The 24,079-nt window shown below is 34.4% G+C and overlaps 1 protein-coding gene across 4 annotated transcripts in view; it reads right to left on the reverse strand.

Annotated features, from left to right (window-relative positions):
• LOC131432571 (DENN domain-containing protein Crag) overlaps positions 1 to 24,079 on the reverse strand; it is a 120,110-nt gene that overhangs the window by 72,709 nt on the left and 23,322 nt on the right. For all 4 annotated transcript variants that reach the window (XM_058598913.1, XM_058598914.1, XM_058598915.1 and 1 more), the window contains one exon: positions 14,581 to 14,630. The gene's annotated coding sequence lies outside the window, so the exon portion shown is untranslated. The remainder of the gene's footprint in view (positions 1 to 14,580; positions 14,631 to 24,079) is intronic.

Below are 24,079 nucleotides of genomic sequence, written 5' to 3' on the forward strand. Positions count from 1 at the left end.
TTCTAAGACATTTTACATAAAAAACCATTTTCGATTTCGGAAATCTCAAAATTTGTCGAAGTTCCAAAGTTGATTAAAAACAAACTTTACATAAAAAAATCGATTTCGAAAATCTCAAAATTTTTTAAGTCCCAGAGTGGAATTTAAAAAAAATCGGGATGACACTAAATCTCAACTTTTCTTGTCATATTCTAAGACATTTTTCATCAAAAACCATTTTCGATTTCGGAAATCTCAAAACTTTTCGAAGTTCCAGAGTCGATCGAAAAAATTTTTTTTAGGTAACACTAAATCTCAACGTTTCATGCAATTCTAAAACATTTTACATCAAAAAACATTTTAAATTTCGGATATTTTTAAGTCCCAGAGCTGAATTTTTCCAAAAAAAAAATTTGAGATGATACTAAATCTCGACTTTTCATGCAATTTTAAGACCTTTGGCAAAAAAATTGATTTCAGAAATATCAATTTTTTTCGAAGAAGACAAAAAAAAACCATTTTTGGATAGTACAAAATCGTTCCATGCAACTTTAGAACATTTTGGATTAAAAAACATTTTCGAAAATCTCAGAATTTTTCAAGTCCCAGAGTTGAATTAAAAAAATCGAGATGACACTAAAACTCGACTTCTCATGTCATATTCTAAGGCATTTTACATCAAAAACCATGTTCGATTTCGGAAATCTCAAAATTTGTCGAAATTCTAAAGTTTATAAACAAATTTTCAGACCACACGATTTCGGAAATCTCAAATTTTTTCAAGTCCCAGAGTTCGATTTCGGAAATCTCAAATTTTTTTAAGTCCCAGAGTTGAATTTCCCACAAAAAATGGAGATGACACTAAATCCCATTATATTTCTTGCAATTTCAAGACATTTGGCATAAAAAAATTTATTTAATAAATCTCGAAATTTCCAGTCGATCAAAAAAATTGTTTTTTTTAGATAACAAAAAATCTCAACGTTTCATGCAATTCTAAGACATTTTACATGAAAAAATGTTCGATTTCGGAAATCTCAAAATTTTTTAAGTCCCAGAGTGGAATTTAACAAAAATCGGGATGACACTAAATCTCAACTTTTCTTGTCATATTCTAAGACATTTTTCATCAAAAACCATTTTCGATTTCCGAAATCTCAAAATTTTTCGAAGTTCCAGAGTCGATCGAAATTTTTTTTTTTTTAGGTAACACAAAATCTCAACGTTTCATGCAATTCTAAGACATTTTACTTAAAAAAAAAAACATTTTCTATTTCGAAATTCTCACAGTTTTTCAAGTCCCAGAGTTGAATTTTTGCAAAACGAAAAAAATCGAGATTACACTAAATCTTGACTTTTCTTGCAATTTCAAGACATTTGGCATAAAAACATTGATTTCAAAAATCTCAATTTTTTTCTAAATTCCAGAGTCGACCTTATTTTAAAAAACATTTTTAGAGATAACATAATATTTTAACGTTTTATGCAATTCTAAGACATTTTACATCAAAAACCATGTTCGATTTCGGAAATCTCAAAATTTGTCGAAGTTCTAAAGTTGATAAAAAATTTTTCAGACCGCACGATTTCGGAAATCTCAAATGTTTTCAAGTCCCAGAGTTCGATTTCGGAAATCTCAGATTTTTTTAAGTCCCAGAGTTGAAATTTCCCAAAAAATGAACTTTTTTGACTTTGCTTGCAATTTCAATACATTTGGCATAAACAAAAATTGATTTAAAAAATCTCACAATTTCCAGTCGACCAAACAAAAAAATTTAGATAACACAAAATCTCTACGTTTTATGCAATTCTAAGACATTTTACATTAGAAAAAAAAACATTTTCTATTTCGAAATTCTCAAAAATTTTCAAGTCCCAGAGTTGAATTTAAAAAAATCGAAATGACACTAAATCTCGACTTTTCATGCAATTCTAAGACATTTGGCATAGAAAAAATTGATTTCAAAAATCTCAAAATTTTTCTAAATTCCAGAGTCGATCTTATTCAAAGATAATATTTTTTGAGATAACACAAAATTTCAACGTTTCATGCAATTCTAAGACATTTTACATCAAAAAACATTATTGATTTAGGAAATCTTTTAAGCCGCAGAGTAGAATTTCGCCAAAATCAAATGGCACTGAATCTCGATTTTCCTTGCAATTTCAACACACTTGGCAGCTTCCTCAAAAAAAAAAATTTTTTTTCAGGTAACACAAAATTTCAACGTTTCATGCAATTCAAGGCATTTTGCATAAAAAAAATTCCCAGAGTTGAATTTTTTTTCAACAAAAAAAAAAATCGATATGATATCTCAATTTTTCATGCAATTCTATGGCACTGGGCATCAGAAAAAAATTTCGTGTATTCCTCCATGGCAATTTTTCAAGATCGCAAATTTTCAAACTTTAACCGCCTGGTGGCACCACTTACCCATATCCGATTTAGCTCAAATTTTGCATGGGGACTTTTTTTGAGATGCTTAATCTTTTGATCACTACCGCTTTACGAAATTAGAGATGACCTCAGAAATTTGGCACCATAACTATGTATTTCAAAGACGAGGATGTTTTATGCCTGCTGGAGAGAGAAAGAAAGATTGTGAATCTCGAGCTTCACCGAGCTTCTACTTGCTCCCAGGAAGTCATCTCTCAGATTGAATTATTCCAGAAGGCCACGTTGAACCCAAATTGATAAGGAATCAGATGGCACCCAAGTGACCAACAGAAACCTAGTAAAACGAGCAGGTATAGCTGTGACTTTTGCTTACGATAAGAGCCATACAAATAGTTATCCACCGATTGTGCACAGAGTACATGTACGAGTGGTTTGCTCCATTATGCGACATTATATAACCGGTCTAAATAAAGAGGCATGCTTCTGATGAAGTTTCAATCGGATTAAAATTTTATCTCACAATCGGAATGTATAAATTTTAGAATCAGAAATGATTTTCTATTCGTCTGAAAACCCAACGTTGAACCAAACCGGCAGATTGCGTTGCATCATGTTGCATCACCACCGTATGGTGTGTGTGGAGTGGAAAAACTACCCACGCACAAACGATTACTGCTAGCTAATACATTTTAATCAGTAATAAGATTATGCAACGATTTTTCATGAGCCACGCGCTCTAATTAGAAGCCTATTAAGAGTGTACTACATCGATTAGTGGTTTAGTGCATGTGCCGTGGCGAGAAAACGTGGAAAGAGAGCAACGTCATGTTTTATTTTTTTTCTCTATCCAACTGCGCTTGTGGAAAGAGTGGCGTTGCTGGTAGCGGCCAAGTGAAACGTAAACAAATTTCTAGGAATTTAGGGAAAGAAAGAGTCACACTTCCTATGTGAATCAGGCATAGGCAACTTGACACAATTTTTTTTGATAAGCCCTCTCCCACTCCCCGTCCGTCCGTGCGGTCCGACATTGTCCGGTACAACATAAAAAAACCCAAGATGACATGCGACGCAAATAAGAAACGAACGGGGACCGGTCTTAAGTGGTTCAAATGTTTCTGTTTGTCCACCCGTCAGTTAGTCGATGTGCTATCACAGAAAAAAACACCAACAGAGTCCAACCAAAACAACGGCTTACTATTGGAAGAACAAAGAAAAATAAACAACATTTAACCCCCCCCCCCCCTACTGACGGTACGGCCTGTATGTTTGTTTATGCTCATTATAGGGTGGTTCAAAATTGGAACGAAATATCCCCAAATGTAGTTCGACGTTTGAACGACTTCTACCCTTTTTTTTAACGACAAAAAAATCGTGTCAGGTGCCGTTAATCGTTTGTGTTCGTGTCGGAGGTGTCTAATCTCGTTGCCATTTTCCCCCTTCCCCCCTCCCAATCGCTAGTGTGATAATATACTTTTTGTTTTGACTTTGACTCTCCAGAGCTCTCTGTTTGTGGTCATTTTGTTGTTGTTGTTGTAACTACCATTGGTTTGTTTTCCTGGCTAGGTGTTTGGTTTCAATCGCTATGACAACGAAACGAATTCATCAAATACAAAGAAAAAAACACACATCATCGAAGGAAGCGTTGCGAGTGACGAAATTCGCGTTTGGAGTCTATTTTTAGTAGCGTCTCGCGATTTCCTTGTGGAGTTGGTCAACGCGTCAACACAGTGGTTCGGATTCGCAATTTAGGGGGACAAAATTGTTAGAGCAGAAAAGTCTTCAGATCAAACTATCAGTATTAAACACGACATCTTCGGATATAGGTGGTATTAGGGTGTTTTTTTTTCAATAGGGCGATCCGAAAATAATTTTCAGAATATGTTGCGATTCAGCACCTCTCTATTAAATTGTATAAAGTCCTATACCCAGCAGGTTTGTACCACAAACGGTCCTCTATTTACAGCTATTATAATGAAGTACTTTAGGGCGTTTTCCAGAAAATCGTTTGCGTTTGCTAAAGCTTTTCACCTCTCTCGTATATAAAAGATACAGGGTTATTATCAATAAATAAATAAATAAACGAATGAACAATCCCCGAACGCCCGAAATCTGCGCAAAACTTACAACTAAAATCGATTAAATTTGTCCAAACTCCTAATATAAATCACACATTCCTTATTTCTTGAGGGTAAACATGCATTGCACGAGAATTGCAAGAAAATCGCAAGAAAATTGTCAGAAAATTGCCAAAATTGCAGAAAATTGAAAGAAAATTGAAAGAAAAATTGTACGAATTGCTATAAAATGGCAAGATTATCAAGAAAATTGGTTAGAAAATTGCAAGAAAATTGTAGGAAAACTGCCAGAAAATTATAGAAAATAGCAAGAATTGCACGAAAAAATTCCAATATTTCCAATCAAATTACAAGAATTGTAGAAAAATTGCAAAACTGCAAGGTAATTGCAAGAAAATGCAAGAAAATCGCAAGAAAATTGTCAGAAAATTGCACTAACAGCAATTTAATTGCAAGAAAACTTGCTAGAACATTGCAAGAAAAATGCAAAGAAATTGTAATAATTGAAAGAAAATGGCAACAAAATTGTACGAATTGCAAGAAAATTGTAGGAAAACCACCAGAAAATTGTAAGAAGGGCAAGAATTGAAGGAAATTCCATTATTTCCAATAAAACTGTAAGAATTGCAGAAAAATTCCAAAAATTGCAAGGAAATTATAAGAAAATTGTAAGAAAATCGCAAGAAAATTGAAAGAAACTTGCAAGAAAATTGAAAGTAAATTACAAGAAAATTGAACGAAGATGTCAATAAAATTCCACTAACTGCAATTAAATTGCAAGAAAACTTCAAAATTTGCGAGAAAATTGCAAAAATTGTAAGAAAATTACAAAAATCGCAGAAATTGGAATAATTGAAAGAAAATTGCAAAAAACTTACTAGAACATTGCAAAAAAAATTGTAATAATTGCAAGAAAATGGCAAAAAATATTGTACGAATTGCAATAGAATTGCCAAATTTGCAAGAAAAATGCAATAATTCCAAGGAAATTGTAGGAAAACTGCCAGAAAATTGCCAGTAAGAATTGCAAGAATTGCACGAAAAATTCCAATATTTCCAATCAAATTGCAAGAATTGCAGAAAAAATGCAAAAACTGCAAGGTAATTACAAGAAAATTTTAAGAAAATTACAAAGATTGCACGAAAATTGAAACAAAAATGCAAGAAAACTTGTTAGAACATTGCAAGGAAATTGCAAAAAAATTGTAATAATTGCAAGAAAATGGCAAAAAATTGTACAAGTTGCAATACAATTTCAAGATTTGCAAGAAAAATGCACGAATTGCCAGAAAATTTGCTAGAAAATTGCAAGAACATTGAGGGAAAACTGCCAGAAAATTGTAAGAACTGCAAGAAATTCACGAATCATTCCAATATTTCCAATCAAATTACAAGAATTATAGAAAAACTGCAAGGAAATTACAAGAAAATTGCAAGAAAATCGCAAGAAAATTGCACTAGCTGCAATTAAATTGCAAAAATTAAAAGAAAATTACAAAAATTGCAAAAAAATTGAAAAAAATTGCAAGAAAACTTGCTAGAACATTGCGAGAAAATTGCAAAAAAATGTAATAATTGCAAGAAAATGGCAAAAAAAATTGCACGAGTTGCAATAAAACTGCAAGATTTGGAAAAAAAATGCAAGGAAATTTTAAGAATTGAAGGAAATTCTAACTGCCAGAAAAATGTAAGAATTGAAGGAAATTCCAATATTTCCAATAAAATTGCAAGGTTTGCAGAAGAATTGCGAAAATTGCAAAGAAATTACAATAAAAATTGCAAGAAAATTGAACGAAAATTTCAAGAAATTTGCGCTCACTACAATTAAATTGCAAGAAAATTCAAATATTTGTAAGAAAATTTCAAAAATTGTAAGAAAATTACAAAAATTGCAGAAAATCTCAATAAAACTTGCTAGAACAATGAAAGAAAATTGCCAAAAAATGTAATAATTGCAAGAAAATGGCAAAAAAATTGTACGGATTGCAAGATTTGCAAGAATCACGCAAGAATCGCAAGAAAATTTGCTAGAAAATTGCAAAAAATAAGGAGGAAAACTGTCAGAAAATTGTAAGATTTTCAAGAATTGAAGGAAATTCCAATATTTTCAATAAAACTGCAAGAATTGCAGAAAAATGGCAAAAAGTGCAAGGAAATTGCAAGAAAATTGCAAGAAAATTGAAAGAAACTTGCAAGAAAATTTCAAGAAAATAAAACGAAAATTGCACTCACTGCAATTAAATTGCAAAAAAATTCCAATATTTGCAAGAAAATTGCAAAAATTGTAAGAAAATTACAAAAATTGGAAAAAAATTTCAAAAAAACAAAGAAGAAGAAAATTGTAATAATTGCTAGAAAATGGCAAAAAAAATTGTACGAATTGCAAGATTAGCAAGGAAAATGAAAGAATTGCAAGAAAAATTGCTAGAAAATTGCAAGAAAATTGTAGGAAAACTGCCAAAAAATTGTACGAATTTCAAGAATTGATGGAAATTTCAATATTGCAAGAATTGCAGAAAAATTGCAAAAAATATAATTGCTGGGAAATTACAAGAAAATTGCAAGTAAATCGCAAGAAAATTGCAAGAAAATTACAAGAAATTGAACCAAAATTTCTAGAAAATTGCACTCAGTGCAATAAAATTACACAAAAATTTCAAAATTTGCTAGAAAATTACAAAAATTGCAGAAAATTGCAAGAAAATGGAAAAAAAATTGCGCAAATTGCAATAAAATGGCAAAATTTGCAAGAATTGCAAGAAACTTTGCTAAAAAATTACAAGAAAATTGAAGGAAAACTGTCAGAAAATTTTAAGAATTGCAAGAAAATTTTAGGAAAACTGCCAGAAAATTGTAAGAATCGCTAGAAAATTCCAATATTTCCAATAAAATTGCAAGAATTATAGAAAAATTGTAAAAATTGCAAGGAAATTACAAGAAAATTGCAAGAAAATTACAAGAAAATTGAACGAAAATTTCAAGAAAATTTCCAGAATTGGCGAGAATTGTAAGAATTGCGAGAATTATTAGAATTAGAAGAACTACTAGAATTACTAGAATTACTAGAAATACTAGAATTACTAGAATTACTAGAATTACTAGAACTACTAGAACTACTAGAACTACTAGAATTACTAGAATTACTAGAATTACTAGAATTACAACAATTACAATAATTACTAAAATTATTAGAATTACTAGAATGACTAGAATTGCAGAAAATGCAAATATTGCAAGACTTATAATTCTAGTAACTACAATAATTAATTACCGAAGACAATCGTTCATGACTTCAAACGGTGTTAAATTCGACATACGATTGAAAAAATTACAGAGAATTTTTTGATAAGCAAATGCATCTCAAACTGGAGATTCAATTGAACAAAAGCAATAGTTCAATTCGCATGCAATTCTTCGATTGATAAATAATTGTAGCTTTCTTCTGAGTTTGAATTTGATTTTTATTTCAAAAATTTACGACGAAATTCTATTTTAACGAACTGCCATCGTCTGTCGTTGCACAGTGTCGGGTATACTCGATAAACGGACTGTCGATTATCCGTTTCTTTATTTACTGGTTTGTGAAACGTTCACAAATCACTCTATCGAAATTTCAATCGAAATGAAAGAAATACTAGTTCAGTATTTATCAAAGATTTTTGGTTTTCGGCATACAATTCTTGTGCTGTTTCTGGATCTGATTTTTATACTTATATTCAACGTTTCGGCAGTTTTTTTGTCGTCTTCTTCAAGGAACATTAGAAAACTTTTGCTTTTCGGAATGCAATTCTTAGCTGTTTTTGGATCTGATTTTTCTACTGATTTTCAACGATATGATATGCTTCACAACGTTTCGACTGTTGATGGTAGTCTTCTTCAAGGAACATTAGAACTGTTCTATTTTTGTTTTATGACTTGTTTAAGTTTTATGAACCGTTTTTATGTTGTTAGAAAATTAACGAGCAAACTCTATTTTGAAGAACCGTCATCTTAGAAAAAATTGATACTGGTTTGCGCTATGATCACAAAATATTCCACCGAAACTTTTATCCAAATCAAAGAAATACGATGACTTTCAACCTCATCTCCGCCCAATTTTTATTCAAAGTCGTCGACAAACCCAAGAGTCGGGAGGCGCCTGTCGACTGGAGAAAAAATAACCGTTCCAACACCTTTCGAGTACAACAATTACGGTAAAGTAGATATTTGCATTACAGCTACAATTATAAGGCGCAGTTCCTGCTTCACCAGTCCGATCCCAACTATACATCGGAACATAATCATTGACTCCCTTCTGAGAAAACAGAACGCAAATAGGAGAAGTGCTGCTTGCCGGTTATGCCGCTTATACAATTTTTTGTCCGGAATCGGAAGTGCCGAAAGAGTTCAAGCTTGTTGGAATCGGTTTAGCTATCTCCTAGAGAACGCAGAGACATTTTTCGAAGTCATCGAACTGAGTTGACCGGTATATATCACTAGAGTTCTCCAAGGCTCTAGAGAAAGGTAAAAAAAACTACAGAGTTCGAAAAATTTTTGTGATTTCACATCTAATAAGATGCACACAAATGAAGCGTCGTATTTCACATAAATTTGTATTCAAGAACATGTAAAATTGTGTGATTTGAATATACATGGCTTGAAATCAAATGAAATAAAAAACAAAAGATCAATAGCAACAGCGCGACTTGAACCAAAAAACATTAGATCGCAAAGCACGCCAGTTGATCGACTGAGCCACAGAAGCACATATCTGCATAAACATGAACGTAGCGAGGCACCTCTCGCCGATGATAACGCAAATAGAATCATAATTTGTTGCTAATTAGTTACGGTAGTTTTGCATTTGTTGCTCAATTGTTCATATGAAGTTAACGAAGCACCTCTCCGAAATAAGCTTGAAAGCAAATCGAAACACTTTGGATAATTTGTTGATTATTATTTGCTCATTAGTTACGGCGCTAAATTTTTTTGAATACTTCACTAAGTTTATATGAAGTTAACGAAGCATTTCTCCTAAATAAACTTGAAAACAAATTGAAACCCAATAGATAAATTTATATAAACTTAGAAAAGTACTTAAAAAAATGTATTGAGCAACAAATCCAAAATTGCCGTAAATAATTTGCAACAGATTATACACTGGATTTCGATATGTTTTTAAGATTTTTGGGGAGGGTATCTTCATTAACTACAGCAATTAATTAGCAACTAATTAGCAATAAACTATTCACTGGATTTCGATTTGTTTTCAAGGTTATTCGGGAGGAATTGAGCAACAAATTCAAAATTACCGTAACTAATTAGCAAAAAAATATTCGCACTCGGATCCATTAGAAACAGATTTATGGTATTCTGTCGTCCGGAAAAATGAGGCAGATTTTGATAATCGTGATTGATGTACTCAAAATCAAAACTCGTGAGATTAGATGTGCTGAAAATGGGTTTCTTGCGTTGGTATAAAACAATGGACGAAACATGGATCCAACATTTTTCTCCGGGGTCATATCCGCATTCAGGCGGGGAAAGTCATCCGAAAACGCAACATTCGTGACGTCAGTGTTTAGATGGTCGAGGTATAGTTAACACCAGCAATCTTGAAAAGGAAAGTACAAGCACAAGTAATTATAACATTGAGTCATGGATGCGTTTGAAGAGCGAAATCGAACAAACGAAGAAGAAAAAATATTTTTAACCAAAGCACTATGCCATAAGTCAATGAAAACAATGGCCAAATTGAACGAATTGAGCTCCGATCTGTTTTCTCACCCACCATATTCTCAATAGCCTCGATAAGCCCCCAGCCACTACTGGTCCTTTACTGCTCTCAAAAAGATTCTCCAAAGCAAAGTAATTGACTCGAATGAAAGAGTCAACGGCGCAACTGAAGTCTATTTTGAGGCCGTCGATATTTCATCCAATAAGTCAGGTATCGAAAAGTGCTAGAACGATTGCATTGTACTCAAAGGTGATTATGATGATGATTATTATTATTATTACTAGTATTATTATGCAATTGCCTTCGCTCAAAAGCAACAAATGGCATCTGTATTTTTAGACATTAAAGGAGCATTTGATTCAGTTTCCATGGATGTTCTTTCAGACAAGCTTCACCAAAATGGACTCCCAGCGGTTATAAATAATTATTTGCACAACCTTTTGTCAGAGAAACACATGCATTTTTCACATGGCGATTTGGCAACACTCAGAAATAGTTACATGGGTCTCCCGCAAGGCTCATGCCTCAGTCCGCTCCTCTATAATTTTTACGTAAATGACATTGACAGCTGTCTAGTAACCCCATGTACACTAAGACAATTGGCAGATGATGGCGTGGTTTCAGTTACTGGACCCAAAGCTATTGATCTGCATAAACCATTGCAAGATACCTTAGATAACTTGTCCGATTGGGCTGTTCATCTTGGTATCGAATGATGGGAAGAATGATCCAACAGGTTTTGACTTTCAAATACCTTGGGGTGTGGTTTGATTCCAAATGCACGTGGGGAGGACACATTAGGTTTCTGATAACAAAATGCCAACAAAGAGTAAATTTTATTCGAACAATAACAGGATTTTGGTGGGGTGCTCATCCGGAAGATCTAATAAAATTGTATCAGACAACGATACTTTCAGTGATGGAATATGGATGCGTTTGCTTTCGTTCCGCTGCAAACTCTCATATTATCAAACTGGAGCGAATTCAGTATCGTTGTTTGCGAATTGCTTTAGGGTGCATGCATTCGACACATACAATGAGTCTTGAAGTTCTGGCGGGAGTTCTTTCATTAAAAGATCGATTTTGGGAGCTTTCATCACGCCTGCTAATAAGATGTGAGGTGCTGAATCCCATGGTAATTAATAATTTCGAACGACTAGTCGAGCTTCGATCTCAAACAAAATTCATGACAGTATATTTTAACCATATGTCACAGGAAATCAACCCTTCAAGATATATTCCTACCCATGTCAGCCTCCTAAATGTCCCTGACTCAACTTTATTTTTCGATACATCCATGCAGCGCGAAGTGCGTGGAATCCCGGATCATCTACGTTCGACGGAAATCCCAAAAATATTTTTAAGTAAGTTCAGGCATATTGACTCTGAGAAAATGTTTTACACGGACGGATCGCGAATTGAAGAAGCGACAGGGTTTGGTATGTTCAACAATAATGTTTCGGCCTCATTTAGGCTTCAAGAACCTGCATCTGTTTATATAGCAGAGCTAGCAGCAGTTCATTATAGTTTGAGTGTAATCGTCACATTAATTCCAAACCATTATTTCCTCTTCACAGATAGTCTGAGTGCAATTGAAGCCATTCGCTCAAACATGACTGGCAAGACTGAACCGTTTTTCCTGGGCAAAATAAAACAGTGCCTGAACGACATATTGAACAATAATTATCTAATCACTATAGTCTGGGTCCCGGCTCATTGCTCCATTCCTGGAAATGAAAGAGCCGATATTTTAGCCAAACGTGGTGCTATTGAGGGTGAAATTTATGAGAGACCAATTGCTTTCAACGAATTCTATAGCTCGTCTCGCCAAAGAACACTTGCCAGCTGGCAAGCTTCTTGGGATAAAGATGATCTGGGTCGGTGGATGCACTCAATTATTCCGAAAATATCGACAAAGGCATGGTTCAGGGGACTGGATGTGAGTAGAGATTTCATTCGTGTGATGTCCAGACTCATGTCCAATCACTACACGTTAGATGCACATCTCCTTCGAATTGGGCTCTCCGAGACTAATCATTGTGCTTGTGGCGAAGGTTATCGAGATATTGATCATGTCGTTTGGACATGCGTGGAGTATCGTGATGTCAAATCTCAACTAATAAATTCTTTGCGTACCCAAGGTAGACTATCCAATATCCCAGTTCGAGACATTCTTGCTTGTCGTGACCTTTCATACATGAAACTTATTTATCATTTCATAAAGAAAACTGGAGTTTCAATTTAATAAAGGCCCCTTTCAAGACTTAGTTCTGATCCCAGCTGCGTCCATGAGTTCAACCAATAGCTAAATTAGAATAAAAATTATGTAATGATACAAACAAACTCGAAACAGTTTATGAAATTATTAACAAAATGTCTGAAAATAACAGCTTATTTTATAATTTATAGAAGTTAATCGTTTGGTTCAAATATGTTTCCGAGTAGATTTCATAATTAATGACGAGTTACCTAAGATGATATTTAAGTAATAAGAGAATATATTTTAATAAATGCAAAACGTTGTGACTATGTTAGAATTAAATTAGGATAAGAATATTATGTAAAAGTGATGCTACGGCGAAGAAAAACTTATGTAAACTGCCTTAAGAAATAAACGTATTTATGAAAAAAAAAAAAGTATTATTATGTGATGTGTTAGCAACCTTCTCTACGGCAATATCGAATCGCGCAGAGTGCAAGTCGATTCGATACTGAATCTTGATTCGTGTGTGTGATTTTTTCAAATGCAAACGCACTCATTAAAGAGCAGAAATCTGATGTTCCTTAAGGTTATTCATCACTTCGAGCCAGAAAAACTTTCTGATCCTATGTGCGGGGTTGGGAATCGAACCCAGGTGGGCTGCGTGAAAGACATCGACTTACCAAACACGCTAGACCCGTCCCCAATTCTATAATTTTTATATTATGTAATATTCCGAGTTACACTATTCTTTTATTCTTATTGATACAAAAAATACTAATATTACAATTGCTTTTCGCTAGAAACTTCAAGTGGGTAATTACCCACCTTAGGAATTTTCGGGTGAGTAGAACTACACACCGCACCCACCTCATTCACCGGCCTTGATCATTTCTTCTGAAGGCTTTGCAGCTCTACAATGCGAGGCTAAACCACAAATATTTTTGTCCCTCTAAATTGGGGATTCGACCTACTGTGCAATGTGTTCATGTCAAATTATGTTTGTGGAGTATAATTAGAAGCATTACAGGAAAACAGGCACTAATCGAAGCAACCCGATGATTAATGATTGTGAACTACATTGTTCTGACCACGGAAACAGGTCAAACCCCCTCCAACAAAAACAAACTTTCTTCAAACGTTACAATGTTAAACGACTTTCGGCAATAAAAAAAACAGTATCGATTTTCGTAAAACAAGTATCTTTTTAACTTCAGTCCCAGGTGTACAAACGCGCAGTAGTAGTGACAGACGAAAATGTCAAGCCAGTAAAAGTCAAGGTTCACCGGAGAACTCCACCAAGTATATGGGTGTGTGTGCACTTTGCCGACATCCCAAGGGACTGCGACTGGCACGTATGGATGTTTTGTGTTGGGGCACACACAAATGGGGCATCGTTTTTCAGCACCTCGCACCAAGATGCTAGGTTTGCGATTTGCGGGCTCTCACTGCAATTACTTACAAATGCCGCAATCCATATTCAATGAGTCAAACTTCAAACCGAAACCGTTTTGTTCAATTCCGACCCGGGGCCTGCGCCACCACAGAGGACAGAGCAGGAAAAACAACATAAATAGTGGCCGGTTATGTAATTGAAAATGTGTTTTGAAAATGATACCTTCATTTCAGTTGGCACGGAACTTACACAGTAGAAGATTTCGTGCCCATTCCCTGGTGCCTGGTGCCTGGTCTCCACTCCTCGATCCGACCAGTTGTCTCGAATTGTACCGGGTGAGTGCAGTATGAATAATGGATTAAGTGAAGCGTAGTAAATGTAGAGCAAAATGCCCCCACCAGCAGCACGAATGGACGGCGAGCGAAGGCTGAGAAGGCGAACTTCAGTTGCCGGTGGCATTGATGCCCGCCGCCTGCTTTGTTTGTTGTTCGAAGCGCAAAGGCTAGCTAGTTTTAATATGAAAAGTAAATATAACTTGCACCCACACACGGTGCGATGTCTTGGGAGGCGCTTGGGAGTCTAATGAAATGAAAATGGGGCCTCGCACTGAAAGATTAATGCTGTTCTGTAAAATTTTGAATAGATTTTCCTTGAACCTCTTCCCGGGAGGTGCTCCGGAATTTGTGTTTCTAACTTTGCCATGGATGGTGGATCAGTTTGCTTTACAAACCGTAAAAGATTCTAATTTGCATACTGCACAAAGAAGGTAGTGTTAGAGCCGTTATTTGAGTTAGAGAATAAACTGCTTTCACATACCTCGCTCCTCTTACGAATCTCTGGTTGTTCGAAGATTGCGCTGTCCGGGTCTGTAGAATAAGGTAGAAATAAAATAATAATTATTATCAAATTAAGATTTGTTTAACATTCGACATAAAAATTTAAATCAATAAAAAAAATATACACTAAGGTCTTTTTTATGCGACTTTTTTATGCGAATTTTCAGAGTTATGCGGTACGTAAACTCGCATAAAAAAAAACTTCAGTGTATTCGAAATGTATCGACAAGTTGTAACACGCTTAAATTTGTACATATTTGCACGTGCACCACAGTTATTCAGGTGTTGTTTCGATTCAGCAGTCATTTGCCTATCTATGGGTACAGTAAACAATGTCCGCGAAAATTTTTGTTACACAAGGAAGCGCAATGATATGAAGATAACAGGATGGCAAGTGAATTAGCAATTTCAATTTCCCGATTTTTTTCCCGTTTTTTCCGGTGCGCGAGACTAAAAATTCCCGGTTTTTTAACATGTCCAAAAAACATCGAGAGTTGAGAAACAAATATTTTTCGGGTATCTCCTTGGAACTACGATTAAAACTCTCATCCACAGTTTGTCCAAACGTTCATCTTCTGAACTAGCAGTACCATATAGTCCAATGTATTCCATCTTTATTTTGCCTTTTACTTCGCCGGTAACGTCGATGTAGCAATATGATTAAAACAAGAAACATATCTCTCCAACGGTGATGAAAGTGATCAGTCTTGCATTTCATGAAGGAATGAAGCATCAAAATTCTTGCAATTTTCTTGAAAAATCAACACAATTTATTTAAACTTCTTGCTTTTTCCAAAAATGCTCTTAAGCGTATCTTTCACATCATATTCGACGATTATTGGTGGTGTTTTGTAGTTTTCCCGAAATATCATCAGTTATTTGAAAGCCTAATGATGAAAAATTCAATTTAAAGTCTTACAATTAAAATTAAAATAATTATTTTTCGAACTATTCAATCTTTTTCAAGACTACCACTGAATCAGTCTTTTAAAGGCTATCTGGAAAATCAGTCCTCCTTAAAACTTATGCAAGTTAGGAGTGTATTCTAGAAATCGGCAAAACCGTTCATTTCAAAGAACTGTTGAAAACTTGATAGTTGTACCGAAAAAATTCGTTCTATTGAACCGTTCTTTCGTTTTTCTGAAACTTTGTATGTCTCTTCGAAAATAATATGAGAGCTATAAATTATATTTTGTAGTAAACAGATTCAATAATAGTGAAGTCTTTTAGCATGTGTTCTACCAATAATCATTCTCTTTTATATACATTTTCAAAGTACGCGAACTTCTACCAGATTCCTCAAACCAGCAAACGTTTCGAAAGACTATTCTATTGAGAAGAAAAAAGAGCTACCATTCTTCAATAAAGAACTTCAGTTCACTCATTCTTCGAGGATAACTAGTTCTTTTGGACCGGTCGCGGACTAGTGTATTCCAATACTTTTTAGCCTGGTATAGTATAAGCTTAAAAATTAAAAATGAATGAACTAAAGCACAACAATCCTCTCGCAAACCCGATTCCTTCTAACAACCAGTGACGTCTCGTGACTAAATTTACGGGTTGTGCACTGCTTATATGGTATGATATCAGAACCGTTTCGAAGTTGCAACTGAGCCAGCAATTTGTTTTCAACTGCCATAAGCATAAGCCACTGAAGCCTCTCCTGAATGTGTGCATACAAGTTTTCACAGAGTTGACAGTTTGATCAGTTGTGCAGTGCACGAGGTGCACATGAGGACCATTGCTAACAACATATACGATATCCTTTCAGAGTTGGGTTTTGGCGAGAGAACAAAATCCTTCTAGAATTCTTAAAATGTACGCTTGTCACTTTGGAAAAACAACAAAAATCTATGCCTCTAGTGACTGAGATTATCTACATTTGATTCTCATATCATCGACACTGAACAGGCTCTTCCGAACTGAAAAACCAGTTTCAACTGTCAAAGAATGAAATCAAATACTCCTTGAAATCAAATACTCCTTGCTTTGTCGATTTTGTGAATCCTATTGAACAACAAGTATTGTCACAATTTCACATTACTGAGACAAATTTTGGTGAAATTAGTAGAATCACTAGCTGACAACTAAAAACACGGCTCCTAAGAATTATTTAAAAAAATATTAAACAAGTTACCTGATGTTACTTTTACCATTATGCATACTTATTCTGAAATTTGAAGACAAAGGCTAGAAAAGGTCCTAAGTGCAAATGGCGGTTCCTCTTTTGTCGTGAATACGACTTACTTTACTATGGGGTGCCTTTTCAAAATTAGCCATATGGAAGAATGGGCAGAACTTAATCGTGAATATCCCGACTTGTATTAGAGGCAGCAACATAATTCTTTCACCATTTCATCAAAAATATGATCAGGAATTTAGGATAATATTTTGAACAGTTTGAGATAACCACAAACAACTCAAATATTAAGTTTTATCAAACTTTGAAAACAACGCGGAAAACTCTGTCCTTTTGCTTGGCTTTTTCGCGCAAGGACAACGATTTTGAGGTAGTCAGGCACATATCTTCAACTGACTGCGTATAAAAGGGGAACCGTCTTCGAAATTCGATCATTTCTTCTTGTTCGTTGGGTGCAAGCAGACGTCGTGGGACCAGCAGCTTCGGAGAGTGCACCTTCTGCGTGGTTAAAAACCTCAAACGCTCAGGTCGCAACGCTTAGGTCGTGCTTTCATTTGGACTTCAATCGTCGGGAGCAGCGGTCGTCAATAATGAGAGCAGACCTTTTGCGTGGTGCCAAACCTCAAACGCTCAGGTCGTAGTTCTCATTTGCCTTCCGGTCGTCAAGGCGAGAAGACGTATTCAACCACTGCATGCGGATGTGTCGGTTTGTACGCAAAGCTAGTTTCAATTCAAGCAAGAACGATTACACCAGCTGCTGGTGCTTTGCATTGGAGAGAAAGAAAACAAGAAACGAAAAGTGGACAACATTATATAAAATCAGCCGTTCTAATGGCTCTAAATGTTATCTAAATAAATATTAAGATTACTTCTTTGAAATTCGAAGGTAGAAATCAACAGTTTAGTGAAAAATCAAAATAATTTGATTTGGTTCGTGCACTTTTCGCTGTGCGAAAATCGTTCGAGATAAATGTACCGAACTGTGCTAAATATCGTAGAGAACTCCACAATTTCCTTCTAAAAGGCAAAAATGAATCCTGTACAGCATCTTAATAGTTTCTTTCAATGAAATATGCAAATCTGAAATGAGATAATCGACGTCAAAAATCGTTGAAAAGTTTAGTAGTGACAAGGGGGAAAGTTTCGCAATTCACACAATCGATCAACTATCAATTCGAATTCGAAAAGGTAAAGAAATCGTGTCAGTTTTATTCGTATTCACGACATCCAGTTATGTCTCTGACATTACACACCCGTACTTTTTTTCGATTATTAAGGTCCTATAGGCAATCCTTCTATCTTACACTTTGCATAGAATAACGACTGAAACTATCAACATTTGCTTTTTGAAAGAACATTGGAAAATACAGGAATACGCCGTAATAATTGAAAAAGAAAATAAGCAAAGTCAGTCGGTGTTGAACAGTCGTTCGCACCGCACGCGTATAGCTCTTGGCTCCTGGAATTTTTTTCTGGCTACCTAGAGTTTCATTGATTCAAGGATTCAGTCTTTTTCAAGGCTACCTGAATCACTAACTAAGTGACTAAGTGATACAAAGAGTGATATTAGAGTGACTAAGTGATACAAAGAGTGATATTAGAGTGACTAAGAAATTAATCAGCCTTTTTTAAGGCTAGCTAGGAGTCTAATCGAAGACTAATTTAGCCTAGTTAATTTAATTTAAAATTTCATTAATTTCAAAAATGCCTGCGTCCAACCGGAAAGGCAACAAGCCTAAGGCTAAAAATAATTCAATACGGAATAAATCACAATCCGTTATTCAACATTTTTCTAATAACATTCACGATCTTATAGAATCTGAATGTAAAAATAAAAGACAACGGACGGATTTCCCTTCCGCCGATCCTATGCCGTCTAACAATATTTACGAGATTCTTCCTGAATCCGATTGTAGCGACATAGAAGAAAATTCTTCAAAAATTCCCAAAATGGACGCTTGTCGTTCTGGGAAGAAACATCAATCTATGCCACCAGTGACGGTGATGATTTCCGACTTCAAAGCATTCCGTACTGAGCTTTCTACTTTTCTCCCGGAAGTAAAAGTATCATTTCAAATCGGACGAAGAGGAGAATGTCGAGTCTTGGTGGATGGATTGGAAGATTACGAACGTCTTATTCGATATTTGTCCGAAAAACTTCATAAATTTTATTCATATGATATAAAATCAGACAGACCCTTCAAGGCTGTCTTGAAAGGATTATCAAATGATCAAAGTATTGATGAAATTAAAAATGAACTAAAAGAATTGCTTGGTTTTGCCCCTTCCCAAGTAATACTTATGAAAAAAAGAGCGAATGGTACTTCTAAACCACGCTCTGGAATTTCCCATGAACTTTACCTAATACACTTCAATCGAAGTGATGTAAACAATTTGAAAACTTTAGAAAAAGTACGTTTCATTTCCCACATCAAAATTCATTGGGAACATTATAAACGGCATAATCGTATTGCAAACTTAACGCAATGTCGTCGTTGCCAAGGCTTCGGTCATGGAACCAAAAATTGTCATATGGATATACGGTGTTTGAATTGTGGTAAATCGCATTCGAAAGACGTTTGTCCAATGAATGAAACCACTGATAAATTTTCATGTTCAAATTGCAATGGAAATCATAAATCCAATTATTTGAAATGTCCTGTCAGGGAAAAAATTTTAAACGCTCGTTCGCTTAGACAACAAGTCAAATCAACGACCTTAAATTTACAGAATATACCTGAAAATTCTTCTAAGGCACCTGCCAATTCGTCTTCTAACGAAAACAATTTATTGACAGGTAGATCGACCTCGTCATCATCTTCTTCTAATGTCAGTTATGCTGGTATATTAGGTAGAAATCTATCTCCTATTTCTTCTAATGTAAATAATCAAAACACAGGACCGCCTTGCAGTTCTTCTTCTAACGAAAACAATTTATTAATAGGTAGACCGGCCAAATCATCTTCTTCTAATGGCAGTCTACCTACAAATATTTCTTCAATGCCATTCGCTTCTTTAAATGAAGTCGATTTAGGCGATATAACTGAAAATAAAATGATCTACCTACAAGATCAACTTTTTCAAATGATCATCCAAATGAATTCGACTTCATCACTTTTTGAAGCATTTCAAATCGGATGGAAATTTGCAAATAATATTATAATGAATTTAAAATTTAACAGTGATGTTAAATAATTATTTGAATATTTTAAATTGGAATGCTCGATCTTTGAAATCGAGTGAAGATGAATTTTATAATTTTCTCAAAGTTCACAAAATTCATATTGCCATTGTGACAGAAACTTTTCTTAAACCAAATGTAAAATTGAAAAGTAATCCACATTATGTGGTTCATCGATTTGACAGGTTTACTGGAATTGGTGGTGGAGTTGCCATTTCTGTCCAACGGCAAATTAAACATCGAATTTTACCTTCTTTCAATACTAAAGTTATTGAAAGCTTGGGAATCGAAGTTGAAACCATTCATGGAATTTATTTCATCGCTGGAGCATATTTGCCATTCCAATGCACCGGCGAACAATTAAATTTCTTTAAAGGCGATTTGCAAAAACTTACAAGATATCGATCGAAATTTTTCGTAATAGGGGACTTAAATGCTAAGCATGTCCAGTGGAATTGTAGGCAAAATAACAGTAATGGTAAAATACTTCATAATCAACTCTCAGCTGGTTACTTTACAGTTCTTCATCCCAGTAATCCTACTTGTTTCTCTTCCGTGAAAAACCCGTCTACAATTGATCTGGTTCTAACAGATCAAAGTCACATTTGTAGTGAACCGATCACTCATGCTGATTTTGACTCAGATCATCTTCCTGTAACATTCAGACTTTCCAACGAAGCTATAATTAATCCAATTAGTTCTATTTTCAACTATCATAGAGCTAATTGGTTGGATTACAGATCTCACATTGAAAATCATGTGGATCATGAAACTATTTTAGAAAATTCTGCGGACATCGACACAGCAATTGATAATTTGAATCATTATATTATCGAAGCTAGAAATCTTTCAGTTCCCAAAGCTCAAACTAAATTAAATTCTCCTATCATCGATGACAATCTTCAATTGCTCATTCGGTTGAAGAATGTTCGTCGACGACAATATCAACGTTCTCGTGATCCTGCTATGAAAAACATAGTTAAGGATTTACAAAAAGAAATTAAACATAGATTTACTCTTTTGCGAAATGAAAATTTCGCTAAAGAAGTTGAACAAATTAAACCATATTCTAAACCTTTCTGGAAACTTTCTAAGGTTCTTAAGAAACCTCAGAAACCAATTCCTGCTCTCAAGGAAGGAAATCAAATACTTCTTACAAATGGTGAAAAAGCTCAAAAACTTGCTCAGCAGTTCGAGAGTGTCCACAATTTTAATTTAAACGTTGAAAATGAAGTCTCACTGAAGTATGATCATATTTCAACCCAAGTGTTATCACACGATGACATTATTGAGACGAATTTTGATGAAATTAAATCAATTATTAGGAAACTCAAAAACATGAAGGCTCCTGGTAATGATGGAATTTTTAATATTCTTATTAAAAATCTTCCCGATGTTGCCTTGAGACTCCTGGTTAAAATTTTCAACAAGTGTTTTTCATTAGCTTACTTCCCAAAAAGATGGAAAAACGCTAAAGTAATTCCTATCCTAAAACCTGATAAAAACCCAGCAGAAACATCAAGTTATCGCCCAATTAGTTTACTTTCTTCTATCAGTAAACTTTTTGAAAAAATTATCTTGTTAAGAATGATGACTCATATAAATGAGAATTCAATTTTTTTACCAGAGCAGTTTGGATTTCGTCATGAACATTCAACTACTCATCAACTTGTCAGAGTAACGAACATGATAAAATCAAATAAATCTTCTGGGTTATCCACTGGAGTTGCTTTTCTAGACATAGAAAAAGCATTCGACAGTGTTTGGCACAAAGGTTTAATAGCAAAAATGTCTGATTTCCAGTTTCCTATTTATTTGATCAAAATGATTCAAAATTATTTAACTGATCGTACTCTTCAGGTTAGCTATCAGAATTGTAAATCTGAATTGCTACCCGTACGAGCCGGTGTTCCGCAGGGTTCGAGTGTAGCTCCAATCTTGTATAATATTTTCACTTCTGATCTTCCAAATCTACCCGTTGGTTGTCAGAAATCGCTATTCTGTGACGACACAAGTCTGTTAGCCACAGGTAGAAATCTAAGAGTGATTTGCAGTCGCTTACAAAGAAGTTTAAATATTTTCAGTGATTATCTGTCAAAATGGAAAATTAAACCAAATGCAGCAAAAACGCAATTAATTATCTTTCCTCACAAGCCAAGAGCTTCTTTTCTTAAACCAACCAATAATCACATTCTCAAATTGAATGGCTTGGAATTGACATGGTCTGATCAAGCTAAATACTTAGGTTTAACGTATGACAAAAAACTCACTTTCAAGGATCACATTGAAGGAATCCAGGCAAAGTGTAATAAATATATTAAATGTTTATATCCTCTTATAAACAGAAATTCTAAGCTCTGTCTAAAAAACAAATTGTTAATTTATAAACAAATTTTCAGACCAGCCATGCTTTATGCGGTACCAATTTGGTCAAGCTGTTGTTCCACCAGGAAGAAAACGCTTCAAAGGATTCAGAATAAAATTCTGAAAATGATTCTGAAGCGTCCTCCCTGGTTTAGTACAAATGAGTTACACAGACTCACAAATATAGAACCATTAGATGTAATGTCACATAATATTATAAGCAAATTCCGACAAAAATCGATGCAATCTTCAATTGAATCGATTCGCTCTCTGTATTAGTTAGTAAGTTAGTATATAAGTTCCTTTTCCCCATTACACAATACAAGTAGGTTTAGAATTTTCCCTACACAAAAATCTCAGAATTGCGGAAGCAAATGATGTCTTCATGGTAATAACCAAATCATATATATATAACAGGGCTGAAAAGTCACCACTTGTGGCTGAACACCCAATTTAAATCTTAATAATTTAATTTTAACTCATATTCCAATAAATAGTTATTAAAAAAAAAAAAAAAAAAAAAAAAAAAAAAAAAAAAAAAATAAGCAAAGAGAAACTGTCGTTTACACTTGGGATTTTTTCTAATAATTGTCGAGATTTAAAAGAAATCCAGCAGAAGCATCCAAATTATCCTTATTTTTCATTATGAGCATTCATTGTGCTGTTATTGAACTCAACTAAGAAAGCTCTTATTGAACTAAGAAAACTCTCATTGATTTAAAATTGCTGAGGTGTTGGCTCCATTTCCAATGGATTGAACCTGTGAGGGCAAATAAGAAGTTTCAAAACTTGTTCTGAACTCTTAGTTCAAACACAAAATGGCCTTCATCTTTTCATTTGTTGTATCAGAAAAATCATGATGCTGAAAATCGTTACTAAGATTAGGACTAGATTTTTTTTCCCGGATTTGCACTAAAATTCCCGACTTTTTCCCGGTAAAACCAAATTCCCGACTTTTTCCCGGTTTTCCCGATTTTCTCGGTCACTTGTCACCCTGAGATAAAGTGCGGTAAATTGAGACATGATAAGGGTCATTTAAGTAAGCAGAAGGCATCTAGCAGCTTAACTTTTGCCTTCTACCAGTCGAACTTAGGCATCTCACCAACGCAAATCATCCGAGTCTCCAACATGTAAAAAAAGTAAAGGTAAATGTTGTTTATCATTTTCCATCCGAACCGGCAAAACTTTGTAGGGAATGTCGAAACACTACGTATTCTATGCTCCTTAATGTATTACTTATGCTTCTAATGATTGACAATTAAAAAATCGACAAAAAAAAAGTAAAGTAGTTAGTTTAAACATTTCATTCATTAAAATCTAATGCTTTTTTCACGATGAAGCCATAAACGAACTTTTGCCATGGATGGTTGTAAAATTTTTCTCAATTAATAAAGTGGTTAAAAATTCCCCACGATAATGAAAATGACAAAATTGAACATTTGTTTTATAATTAATAAGTTTTTACAAGTGCGAGAGAAAATCATAAACGTGGCCTTTCTAGTTTAACCTTCAATTAAAAAAATCATGATTTTCGGAAGAGTTATTAGTCAGAATCAAAATGTGATTCGAAATTCCCCTACAAAACTTGTGTTGAAGAAGTTCCAGGAAATAGCTTGCACACTCTAAAATATGTGCACTGAAATAAAAAAAGTTGGATTCATGATCGAGTAAGAAAAAAATAACTCGGCAAAACGGAAAAAAGTACGTTTGAATTTTTTTTTTCAATATTTTTTCAACTTTTCAGCATAAAACCAGAGCTTGATATCATTGCGCTTAGTGTCAATAGGCATTTAG

This window comes from Malaya genurostris, chromosome 2 (assembly GCF_030247185.1).
Source record: "Malaya genurostris strain Urasoe2022 chromosome 2, Malgen_1.1, whole genome shotgun sequence".
Lineage (NCBI taxonomy): Eukaryota > Metazoa > Arthropoda > Insecta > Diptera > Culicidae > Malaya > Malaya genurostris.